The sequence below is a fragment of the Hakea prostrata genome, unplaced genomic scaffold, assembly GCF_041222555.1.
Source record: "Hakea prostrata isolate BN-2017 unplaced genomic scaffold, UWA_Hpros_2 contig_4, whole genome shotgun sequence".
Classification (NCBI taxonomy): Eukaryota; Viridiplantae; Streptophyta; class Magnoliopsida; order Proteales; family Proteaceae; genus Hakea; species Hakea prostrata.
The window spans coordinates 109,472-122,084 of NW_028291123.1; positions in this window are offsets into that span (position 1 = coordinate 109,472).

The window sequence follows — 12,613 nt, forward strand, 5'->3', positions numbered from 1 at the left end:
TAGATCACGTGAGAATGACCTGCAAAACAATCGTTAGATGTGGCCCGACCATGGTGGTCGGGAGTCCACCTCCGATGGCTAAGTTAGTTGATGAACTAATCACAAAGGTTCTGACTAGATGCAGAGTGAAAGTAAGAATGCGATAATTGGGAATACGATTAAGATACCTTCTTCGTACGTTGGTGATGTCTTATATAGAGTTTACCTTTGAATCCCGTTCGTTGAAATCGTACATGCCTTCTTCTGGTGACCGTCAGATCTAGACGGTTAATGGATAACTTCCCTTGATCGCAAGCTATTGATGTTATGGTCGTGGCAGTTATCCACGCTGGCATAATCATCCATTTTGCGAGTGTTGATAACCATCACTTTGACCATTTATTCGTCCCGAGAATCTTGGACTCGTGCATTCTAGCTGATAGCGTTAGGTTTCTTCCTGTACACGCCATCTCTGAACCAGGTTCGCTTGAGCCTGAATCAGTCAGTTCGTCCTCAACCGGGGTTGAAGGTTGAACCAAGGGCGGACCTTGTTCAACGATATTTTTCCCGTATCACGAGCCCCCCAGACCAAGCGTTCGGAAACGCCGAGGGCTTGGTATGATTTGAGCCAAATGATGGAACTGAACAAGGAATCTGAACGACCGCTTGTTCTCATAAATGTCACATCTCATTTAATGCTACTGCATCATCACTCTCCTCGAGTTACACGAATGTCTTTAGCTTTCATGCGGGAGTCACCACATGTCTGTGACAGCCAAAACTATCATTGCTTTTAACTCAAAACGACGGATCCTCAAAATGTTAGCTTTGATTCAACTCATCTACGCCTTTTCGAACTGCCGCTCGATCGCGATCATCAGACTGAACCTATCTTGATCATACACGTGTCCATAGGCTAGCTTATTTAAAAACCACCTATTGCTTTTTCAAATTTCACTCTTATCTGCAACTTGAAAACTCGTCGTCGTCTTCTTTGTGCCCTAGCTGTTTGTCTGCTTTCAAGCTACTTACTCTGGCAAACAAGTAAGTTTAGTAACTTTCTTGCCATCTTTGCTTGCTTTAGCTACTCTTTTCACTTTTGCATTTGTTTCTTTTCTGATTTAAAAGTCACAACCAGACTCTCTTTATAATGGGAAGCGATAAAACTTCTAATGAGGGCTCCCCTGAACATTATGCCGATCAGGGTAGTTTTGGTGGCGAGACTACTGTCTCTGCTTCCGCCGAACAATTGTATAATGATGAACAAAAACTAACTGAAGCCTGGCGTGAGTTTGATGAGGTGAGCCAAAGGAAAGAGATTGAAGTACCAACTCTTCCTCTTTATTCCAAACCCTCTAAATCCTCGAAGGCTCCCGCCAAGGCTCCTCAGCAATCTAAAAGAACCAAAGAAAACCCTACTTCTCATATTTCCAAATATACAGATGTTGAGTTGACTTCGGCATTCCAACACTTTGAATTTCCCTCTGATTACTTTCTTCGACTTCCCAACTCTGATGAGAGGGCTGACTCAAACCTTTCTGGCGAATTCTCGTTGTATCTAGATGCTTTAGAGAATGGAATCCAGTTTCCTTTTTTCAATCCTTCGTTTTCTGCCATTTTGAATCCTTGGGAGATTTGCCTCTGAATGCTTCTCCCCAATAGCTGGCATCACATTGTCGGCTTCCTTGGTTTATGCTTCGAACTTAGCATCAAATCTTCTCTTGCACTTTTTGTACATTTCTATGCTTTGTCTCAATCCAACCCTCCAGGTTGGGTTTTTCTATCCAAGCGTAACAAGCCCGAGCTTAGATGGTCGGGCAGTATCTTAGCCAGAGGTACTTGTCCTTCCAATCATATAGGGTGGCGCGAACGGTACACTGTCGTCCTTTAGTACTGGGGGCTGGCTAAGTGTGAGCTTCCTGATCTTCATGTTTTTTCCAATCATTATCTGATTTCTTCAAGATCTCTAATTCTATCTTCTTTGCAGTGCCTCCAAGGGTTAACACAGAGGCCATCCGGGCCAATGCGATCAAGGGAATCGAGGCCGCCAAGAGAAGATCTCCTCGAGTAGTAACAAAGGCTCAGAGGGCTACTGCTGAGAAAATTGCCTCCCCTACCCCGAAGCTGCCCACTTGGAGCTTAAGGATACCAAGACCTGTGGGCGAAGGCTCAGGGAAGGGAAAGAAGCATGCTGAGGAAGATGAGATCGTTTCTCCTCTTGTCCAAACCAATAGGAGGCATGACCTGATCGATGCCACTGTCCCGAAGAAGCAAAAGAAGACTCAGGGATCGGAGGAGGTCGTCGTTCCCCAATGGACTCTTGAGTGCGTCCGATCGGGTTATGATAGATCCTGAGAAAGCCTCCGAGTGGAGTTCACTTTGTCTGATGCTAGCCGACTATCAGGCCTTTGAATCCCTTAGAGATGATGCATTTGTTCATACTTCTACTAGGTAACTGTCTTTTTTGGATTGTCAACTTTCTGATTCTATCTTTCAGAGTTTTTGACAATTCTCCCTCTCACTAGGACTGCTGTGGAGAATTTCTATATACAAATGGAGGCCTTGAACCGAGTGGGCCACACTTTCACACGACTTCATTATTATGAGGAGCAGATGAGGTCGGCAGACTCAGATTTTGCCCGACTGAAGAAAGAAATGGCAACACTCGAAGAGGAAAATGCCTCGGTTGGGCGTCTTCAGAAAGATCTTGATCTAGCCAATAGCTGCATTGGAGCCTTGACTCATGAGTAAAAGAAGTTTGAAGGGATCACCACTGATCTTGACAAGAGGGTCGAAGTTCTGACCAAAGAAAAAGAAGATCTACAGACGATGATCATCCCCTCCAAGTCCGAACATCTCTCTCAGGATCTTTGGAAGGCTTGCGTTTGAAAATATTTGAACAGTGTTCCCTTCAACAAATTGATGCTCCCCTACAATACTCAGGCCTATTGGGAGGGGCAAAATGATGTGTGGGAGACCATTCTAAAAGCTAATCCTACGTTTGACACTTCTCTTTTCAAGAAAGTCTGTCACTCTGAAGTTTTTGATAGGCTGAAGATGTCTCCTCCCCAGTTGGTCCAAGAAGATGACGATCCCTATCAGTTTGATCCTGATCTTGATGCCTACCTTAGTGACTCTCCGCTCCTTCCTGAGAATGAGGCAGTAGGCGAAACCCAAGACCCTCGGGGGCAGGCCTCAACAACAGAACCTTCAACCACTCCAGTTCATCAACTTACTTGCACCAGAATGAGAAATCTCTTTTTTTTTTTTTTTTTTGGGTAAGGGTTGGCCCCCTATGGCCATTTCATAAATATATGAATTGACCATATTTGCTTGTCGTAAGAATTTCGTACTTACTACCACGATCAACTTATGAGATTTCCCTTTCGGCAATATCCAGATAATAATAACCTGACTCCTTCGAGTCTTACTTGCGTCTCCCTCAGGAGCTTAATTAAACTTGATGACTCTCCACGTTCGGGATAAGCCTTGGCCTCGTCGTTCGGGAGTCTCATTCGATGTAGAACCGATGCTCTAGCCTTCAGAAGTCTTATTCGGTTTAAAATCGATGCTTCATTCGAGGACTCATTTGGTTTCCCGATGCCCTACTTTAGAAAACTTAAGTTTCCTTACTATTACGATCAACTTCGTCCTTTGTCATTTGCGAATGCTGCATTTGGCATGATCCTTCTGGAGAAAACCAAACTTTTGTCTTGTAATTATTCTTGGGTTTACCTTCCCAAGAAATATTTTTCGTTCCATCGCATTTATTGCAAATCGGCGATGGTTCATTTCTCGAGCTGCGCTCCTTTGTAACTGGTGTTTATCTTGCCACGTGGAAACTTGCAACAACTCTACTTCATTTATTTCGAATTTGAAAAGTCATTAGTTTGTAGCCGTTGATTTGGGATCCGACGATCGGTATTCGAACCATCATTCCTTCTTTGGCCTTTGATTTGCTCAAGTTATCACCTCAATGGGCTATTTAAACCCCTTCGACGTGCTTCAACATCTTATTTGTGTCCTTTACAAATCGTTGCAATATCACCCTACATATTTCTTCTTACGCTCATAATCCTCATTCTTCTGGGTCGAAGGTTCGTCGTTTGAAGATTTGCAGCAAGGCTTTGAACGAGTAAGTTCTTCCTTTGCTCGTCCCTTTCTTTCTTTCTGCTCTTCTTTCTAATGAACTCCGAAGTAAGACACTCTGGATAATTACTTCCTAGTCACCTTTTTGGCTTCGGAATCTTGATTTTTGGACGTCAGAAAGTATTTCTGATCATCTTTGGGAGAAGACCAATCACTTGGGTCTAGGTTTCTTTCTTGTTCACCTTGAATACTTCTAGGGTCTTAGGCCCTGCATTCTGACAAGTGTGCTTGTTCATTCTTTGTAGTGCCTCCAAAGTTCAACCCAAGTGCCGTTCGGGCAAGGGCTGCTAAGAAGACTACTTCAGCAGAGGAAAATGCTGTCAAGTCTGAAAAGGTAGACAGTACTCCTTCTTCCAAAGTTTGGACTCCAAAGGCACCAGCCGTCGTCTCGTTAGCATCTTCCTCAGAGAAAGCGGCCCTTCGGCCAGAGGAGGAAAGAGTGTCTCCCTCTTCTGCCGTCCCAATCCCGGAGGTCACAGCTGTTGCCTCGTTGGCATCTTTGTCACACCCCACCCAGCCGGATCCGGTCATACCCGAATACTCATGGGGGTGATACACCGCAAGATCTAGGTTCAGGGACAATTCCATACAATACATGATAAAGTAAATTTAAATGGACCAGAGATAAATCAGTTCAAGTATTTAATAATCAAGAATGAAAAGAAAGGATTACAATATTAAAAATCCTTTCAAAACTAAACATCAGAGTTATACAAAAAGAAAGAATGTATAACGTTGCAACGGAAATAATCTAAAGAATTCTAAGGAAAAGACTCTCCATAACAGCAATCTTGGCAGGAACAGGAAGCGTCATGTGCCTCCACTTCGTCTCCAATTTCACCATCTTGATAACCACCTGATAAGGGATCCTCAATGAAAAAGGGGTCCTCATGACCTGTAGAACAATCTAAAGAAACAACAAAATAAAGGAATGAGTTCATAGAACTCAGTGAGGTAACACAATCACATCCTATCTTCATACAATTCCAATTTCAACATTCATAAGACAAACATGTATTTAATAATATAAATAAACAAATGCAAAGTGATGATATGATGTTCCTAACTCTATAATGTAGTCTCTAAAGTAGACACGCATTAAGTCATACACCAGTCTTCTTTGGGCAGTCTCATCACTCTTCCCTCACGGCACTCAAGCACGTCTGTTGGGTTCTCCGCAGCTGTTGGGTAAAGTCTTATCGAGCCATGGTTGGGGATTAAATCACCACTCTCTCACATCACCATTGGTATAAGATCTGGTGTGTGTCAAGGACAAACCTAAGCCCATTGCAGGGTCATACAGTCTCGTACTACAATGTTCCGGATATCTCCCCTCACGCCTAGTGCTCTGTTGGTTCAATACCTTCCCACCTATGAATGTAATCCTCAACGGGAGGCATCTGTTGGATTACATCCCTTAACCGAGTGGTCATCCACATATAATAGATAGGATGATCTCCATGTCCTCTCACGGGTCGTTTCACCGGTCTTGAGTGCCCATGAGCCCTTATTTGTTATATGCAACCCTACCTCTCTATGATGATAGTGGACCTGCTCGATACAAGACCCAGCCACTACCATCACAGGTTAACCGGCTTCAATACCCCTGCCGGAAGAGTAGTAGTACTCAAGAGGTCACCTAGCCCAACACTTCTAGACATGCCCTAAATATGTCAACCAGTAATTAGGGAAAGCGCCAAGGGCACCATAGGAATGCATCCCATACCGCCTCCTCTGGTATCCTATGGCAGAAATGCCAAAAGGGCATTCCCCATTCTCCAACCACAACTAAGCAATCACATAACTAGGGCGATGGGCGAACCCACAATCCAAGTAGATAATACAAGATAGAAGAAATAATAATATTTCTCTTCTCCCTTCACATACATTCACATTCCATATCATAACAACATTAATAGATTTCAAAGCAAGGAGCAACATCATAAGTAATAATGATAAACATAAATTATGGCAATTCATATTTAACAAAAGATATCAAATAACAACAATCAATTAAATATAATGGGTTGGTTATTCCTCACCTTTTACTTTGTTCTTCCTCCAAATCCAAGAATCCACTCCCACAAATTAGTGATTAAGGATATATTTACCTATTTATGCAAAAGAAATAATTATCAAAAATTAGAGCCAATTTGGGTTTCAAAGGATATCTTAAAATCTTCCCATGAAAACCCAAATCTGAAAACTAGGTTAAAAAGGGTCACTAGTGAATGGTCTTTAATTCGTCACCAATTCGAAGTCTAAACGAAACGAAATTTTGGGGAAAGCTAATTGACAACAAAAGGATCCTACGGGTACCTTCAATTTTATTAAATTTGACCCATCTCAAAAAGCCCAAAATTTGGCTCTCATAAATCAACCGTGGGTGACTTAGAGAGTCAAAATGCATAAATCTTAGCATGGGATCTTATCATTACTCCCATACTCAAATAAACATTAATATAAGAAAAGATAAGCATCTAGGGTACCTATAATTATTCCCTTTCATAGATCCCTCAATAGAAGAGAAAATATATTACTCCCACAAACTAGGAAGGGACATTAATACAATAAAGGAAAGCAACCAAGATACCTAACAACCTTCCCTTTCAAGATTCCCCAAAAGAAAAGGAGAGAAAATACTCAAAAAATTGTGAGTAAGAGAAGGATTAAAGAAAACTAACCTTTCTTGAAATTTTCTTGAAGATTCGAATCACAGGACGTCTTCGGAAGAATGAAAATCGCCCCCTCTTTCGTTTCTCCTCTTCCCGCAGCCTCAAAGTCGTTCTTGTAAAATAAAATGAGGCTACGGATGAGTTAAAACATAAAATAGGGTTTAAAAATCCGAAATTCCGTTTTTGCCCCCTAAATAGAAAATGGGGTGGGGGTTGGTTCACCCAAACGGCCCAACTTTCCATAAATGGTTGGACCCCCAAATGAACTTCTATTTCAATTATTTTTGGCTCCTTGGAAAGGTCTTTCGACGATCTTCGATTTGATACATTATTTGCATCAATCGGATTATCCATCGTCGATCTACAGATATTCCAAAATTACCCTTTTTACACTATCGAGACTGATCTTCTCTCTTCACTTAAACTCTAGGAGAGTTTTTGAGTCATTATAAAGGTCATCTACCAACATTGGTTCAATTTCCAATCCTTCGGGCTCGAATTGAATGGTCCACAATTGTCGCCGAATCAAGGCCCAGGTTCTCGGTCTTAAAACCACGGGTTAAAGGGGTAGAAATCCGGGGGATTTCACAATCTTCCTCCAAGGCTCCCTTGGTCATGGAGGCTCCTACCCCGATGGTGGAGGATCGGGTCATTTTTTAGGAAGCTGAGGGCGTTGCTTCTAAGAAAAAACGTCCTCGTTTTGATGATGAAATATATAGGCCTGTCTGGTCGTTGAAGAGGTCTGACTTCATGATGGGCAACTTTGACAAGGCGTTGGAATGGTACACCTTCGCCCATATTCCTGCCGAGAGCAGAGCCTTCGATGCCGTTCCCGAAAAGGCCTTTGTGAACTCATTAGTAATGTGAGCATTATTATCCCCCTGCCTTCTTTTTGGAGTATCTTCATTTTCTGAATAACTCTGATAATGTCGCAGGAGTACTGCTGATAATTTCCACAAACAAGTGGAGTCAGCTTTCCGAATCGGGCGACTGCCGTCTGATCTTTTTAAGCTTCGTGAGGAAGACAAATCCAAAGACGCTGAGATCGGGCACCTTCAGGAACGGGCTCGGGAAGTAGCCTGAGTGAAGAACACGAAGATCTTGCAGCTTTCCTGTTCTCTAGATGTTGCTAATGAGAGCAATTGCAGATTAGAGCTTGAAGTTGAAAGGCTCTAGGGAGCACTGAAGGAATCCAAGGCGAGAGCCACCGAACCCCAAAGGCAGGCAGCTCCTTCCTTACCCGAACATATCCCTGTCGAGGTCTGGAGGGCTTGCATCTTCAAATACTTGCACAGTAAGCCTTTTGATGATTTGTTGGATATCTTTCATCTACAAGCTTACTTGGAAGGGCATAATGATGTCTGGAAGTCAATCCTTAAGAGAGATCCAAACTTTGTTATGATCCTCACCAGCAGCACTGCCATCCCAAAGTATTTGGAGAATTGGGACTCCCCCCTCCCGACTGGACCGAAGACTTGGAAGATATGCTGACTGAGGACCCAGTGCAATATCTTAATGATTCTCCTCCTTTGACCCCTTTCAGGGACTTGGTCTACAAAGAGGGTGCCCCGAACATCAACCAGGTTGTAGATCAAGCTTCGGTATTGGTCAAAAAGGGCAAAGAGGGTGAATCCTAGAGCAATGCATTCCTCCTGTTTCATTCTTCTTGCTTTTACTAGGGGGAAGCTTACAGAATTCTTCGCAATCTTCCCTAGAAAAGCTAGACGAAGGGTATGGGATTGCAGAGTTTTCCTCAAGCTTTTGTAGGTGGGAGCTTATGGAACTCTTCACAATCGTCTCCAGAAAAGCTAGATAAAGCGTATGGAATTGCGGAATTTCTCCCGATCTCCCTTCGACAAATGCTGCTTTGATTTTTCTTCCTGACTTTGTTTCAACACATGAGAGTTGCTTCAATTTTTCTTCTTGACTCTGTGTTACTTCTGAGAAAGCTGCTTTGTTTTTTCTTCTTGACTCTGTGTTACTTTTGAGAAAGCTGCTTTGGTTTTTCTTTCCGACTCTCCTTCGACAAATGGAAGCTTACGGAACTCTTCGCAATCACCAATGACGATACTTAGAATTCATTGTTTTTTGACCGAATGAAGATTTGACCTAAACACTTGTTGTCTCATATGTATTTTCCTGAGAACTTTTTGATGTTGTAAAGGTTGACCCCTTATGGTCGTTAAAGAAATAAAGAATTGACTTTATCCTTAAATTTTGTCAATCACAAGAGATGTTCGGGTTTCTCACCAAAGTCTTCTTTTGAGCAATTCCTTAGAATTATTGGAAATGAAGCCTTTGCTTTGGAAGGTTTTAGTCAGTCGGAACCGAAGCCTTTACTTAGGGATTCCTAAGAATTCCACTAAGCTTTCGAAGGTCCAACTCTATTTTTAAGCCAATGCCTTTTGAAGGTCTCACTCAGGTTTTAAACCAATGCCTTTACTTAGAGAATCCTGAAAATTCTACTAAGAGTTTGGAGGTCCCACTTGGGTTTTAAACCAATGCCTCTACTTAGAGAATCCTAAAAATTCTACTAAGCTTTCCAAGGTCCCACTCGGGTTTTAAGACGATGCCTTTTGAAGGTCTCACTCGAGTTTTAAACCGATGCCTTTACTTAGAGAATCTTGAAAATTCTACTAAGCGTTTGGAGGTCCCACTCGGGTTTTAAACCGATGCCTCTTGAAGGTCTCACTCGGGTTTTAAACCAATGCCTTTACTTAGAGAATCTTGAAAATTCTACTAAGCGTTCGAAGGTCCCACTCGGGTTTTAAACCGATGCCTCTACTTAGAGAATCTTGAAAATTCTACTAAGCGTTCGGAGGTCCCACTCGGGTTTTAAACTGATGCCTCTACTTATAGAATCCTGAAAATTCTACTAAGCTTTCGAAGGTCCCACTCGGGTTTTAAATTGATGCCTCTACTTAGAGAATCCTGAAAATTCTACTAAGCTTTCGAAGGTCCCACTCGGGTTTTAAACTGATGCCTTTTGAAGGTCTCATTCGGGTTTAAACCAAAGCCTTTTGATTCTCCATTCAAGTACTAATATGTAGTAGCCCCCAATCAAAAGATTGTTGTTTGAAACTTGAAATTGCATTGAATGAGGGAAAGACTACATCAGAAACAAAAAAGGTAAATCTCTAAGGATAGTACTTCTTCAAGTGTCTTGCATTCCACGATAGGTCAAGTTCCTGCCCGGTGGTCATATTTTTTAGCTTGTATGCTCCTGAACCGAGCGGCTTGACTATCATGTACGGTCCTTCCTAAGAGGGATCCAACTTCTTTTGATTACAAGGATCTGAAGCCAATGTGTTCCTGTCACGCCCTCCCAGCCGGTACCCTATCTGGCATACCCGAGAGTGTGATCCACAGCCCGAAGATCAGGTATCGAGTGATCAACCTCCCAAAAAAAAAAAAAAAAAAAAAAAAAAAAAAAAAAAAAAAAAAGAGGAGAAAAAAAATAAAAAAAAAAAAAAAAGAATGAATCATAAATGAATCAGAATAATAGATATAATCAGAGTATCAAACAGATAAGTAAAGCGAGGCAAAAATCCCACTTTACAACCAGCGGAAAAGTAGCTCTAAAGAGAATAAACTAAATAAAATCTAATCCCAGTAGCTAGTACATTGGGTAACTAAATTGTTCTCCACTTTATAGACAACATCCTTGTAAGTGTAAATCTCATAAATGGCACAAAGACGCTTCCACTCAATGGTCGGACTAAGCATCATACGGAGCATAACCACTCGCGGGATCTTCAGAGTAATTGTGGTAACCGCAATCACCTTCCTGGAGATATGCCTCTTCGCCTTGCGCTTCTTCATAGGGACCGTCATAGTACTCGGTACTGCGGGATAGTCTAACAACATTGTACAATAAAGGAATGAGTTTCAAAGAAACTTCGGTAAAGCGATTAAAATCCATAATAACATAAATGGCGGGATTCCGAACAAACATAAATGCAATATGATATGAGACAAGCAATGAATGAATGAATCTAACTCTATGTATGCTGGTCTCTATTGGCGGACATGCTTTAAGTCATAGCACCGTACTTCTTTAGGAAAGTCCACTCACATCCTCAACCATTTAAGATATCTTGGATTCTCTCAAGGATCATTTCACCGGTCTTGAGCAGCCGATTGGTAATGGGTCCTTCATCCCTCGGGACAAACCATGGCGGGGGTTAAGTCAACACACTCTCTCACAACCATTTGGTATAAGTATCTTGGCGCATGTCGGGCGTAAAACCTAGCCAAATGCAAGTCTTCTACTTAGTTACATCAAGTCGGATCCAGATACGTCCATTCCTCGTCCCCTGACGATCCTTTCCGGTATCCTTCACACTAGAGTCCTCATAGTCCCTGACTACGGACTCACCAACCCTATTGATCATCCACATATGGTAAACGGGAAGCTCTCACGTCCTCTCACGGGTTGGTTACCGGTCTTAAGCGCCCGTGAGCCCAAGTCTAACCATATGCAACCCTACCAATAAATGGCCCCCACAATGTGATTCCTGTCCTCTCACGGGTTGGTTACCGGTCTTGAGCGCCCATGAATCCCCATTGCTACCACGGGTCGTTCGGTCTCAATACCCCTCCGATTAGGGTCCGACATAACAGGACATCCTAGCCAAACACTACTAGGCAAATCCTAGATATGTCATCCAACAGTTTAGGAAGGTGTCCAGAGGGCATCTCCGGAAACATCCCATAATATTCCCGTAGTAGTCCAAGGACAGAAGTGTCAAAAGGACACCTCTCCTTTCCAAACCATACTTAAGCATACACATGCATCAATTCATATCATCACATATATGGTAACTTCATATATGGAAAGAAATCAATAATTACAATCACTTGTATAACATTGGTAAGTAAATCATACATGAATCAATTTAATATGAATAAGTAATGCTACTGTAATCAAAGTTATGCAACAGTAGTATATCATTGTAAGAATCTAATTTAGGAATCATATCTATGATATTCAAATATAGAAACTAGATTCATGCTATCTATGTAATTAAGGAAATAACCATCCTTACCTTTTATAACTCGCAAAGGAATCCTAAGAAATCAAGTAAGATCTCGGCAAACTTGAGAAGAAGGTCCTAAACAAGTATATACAACATATTAGGAAAGATCCCTAACAGAAAAGATACCAAAACATCCAACATAGACCAATTCTGAGTTGCTTGTACTCATTGGTCGAGTGGATTGGTCGACTGGTCCAGTCGACCAATCAGTCGACCAATGCAGACAGTAGCCTAAAAAAACAGAGTTTTAAGATATGAAATCCGAATTTGGTGGTTCAAAAGGGTACTAATCAAGGGGTAGACTACATCAGTAGTATTCTAACATATAGGGGACCTCAAAACACTAATCCAATCAAGATATCAAGATCCAAATTAGGAAACAAAAAGTTACCATAATTAAATCAACCATGGATCTTGATGAATTTGAAATAGAAAACAAAGACAAGAACAATAGGAGGATAGATCTTTGCTTCAGGTAAGGGTATCATGAAAACATGCATAGATCTTCATGCAATAAGGCTTAGAAGCATAAATCTAAATAAGGAAATAAAACCTACCATATATGTAACTACCATGCATCATGAAGAACACATAGTATGGTAGATGAGAATAACTAGAAATCTATAGATTATGGATCATGGAAAGAAAACACAGTAATTAACTACTAACATGATCAACATAGAAGATCCAAAGAGATCAGAATTTAGATTAGAAGTTTAACAAAGATTAGATCATGGTTTGATCATGATTCCTTCAAAAGCTTGCAATGAT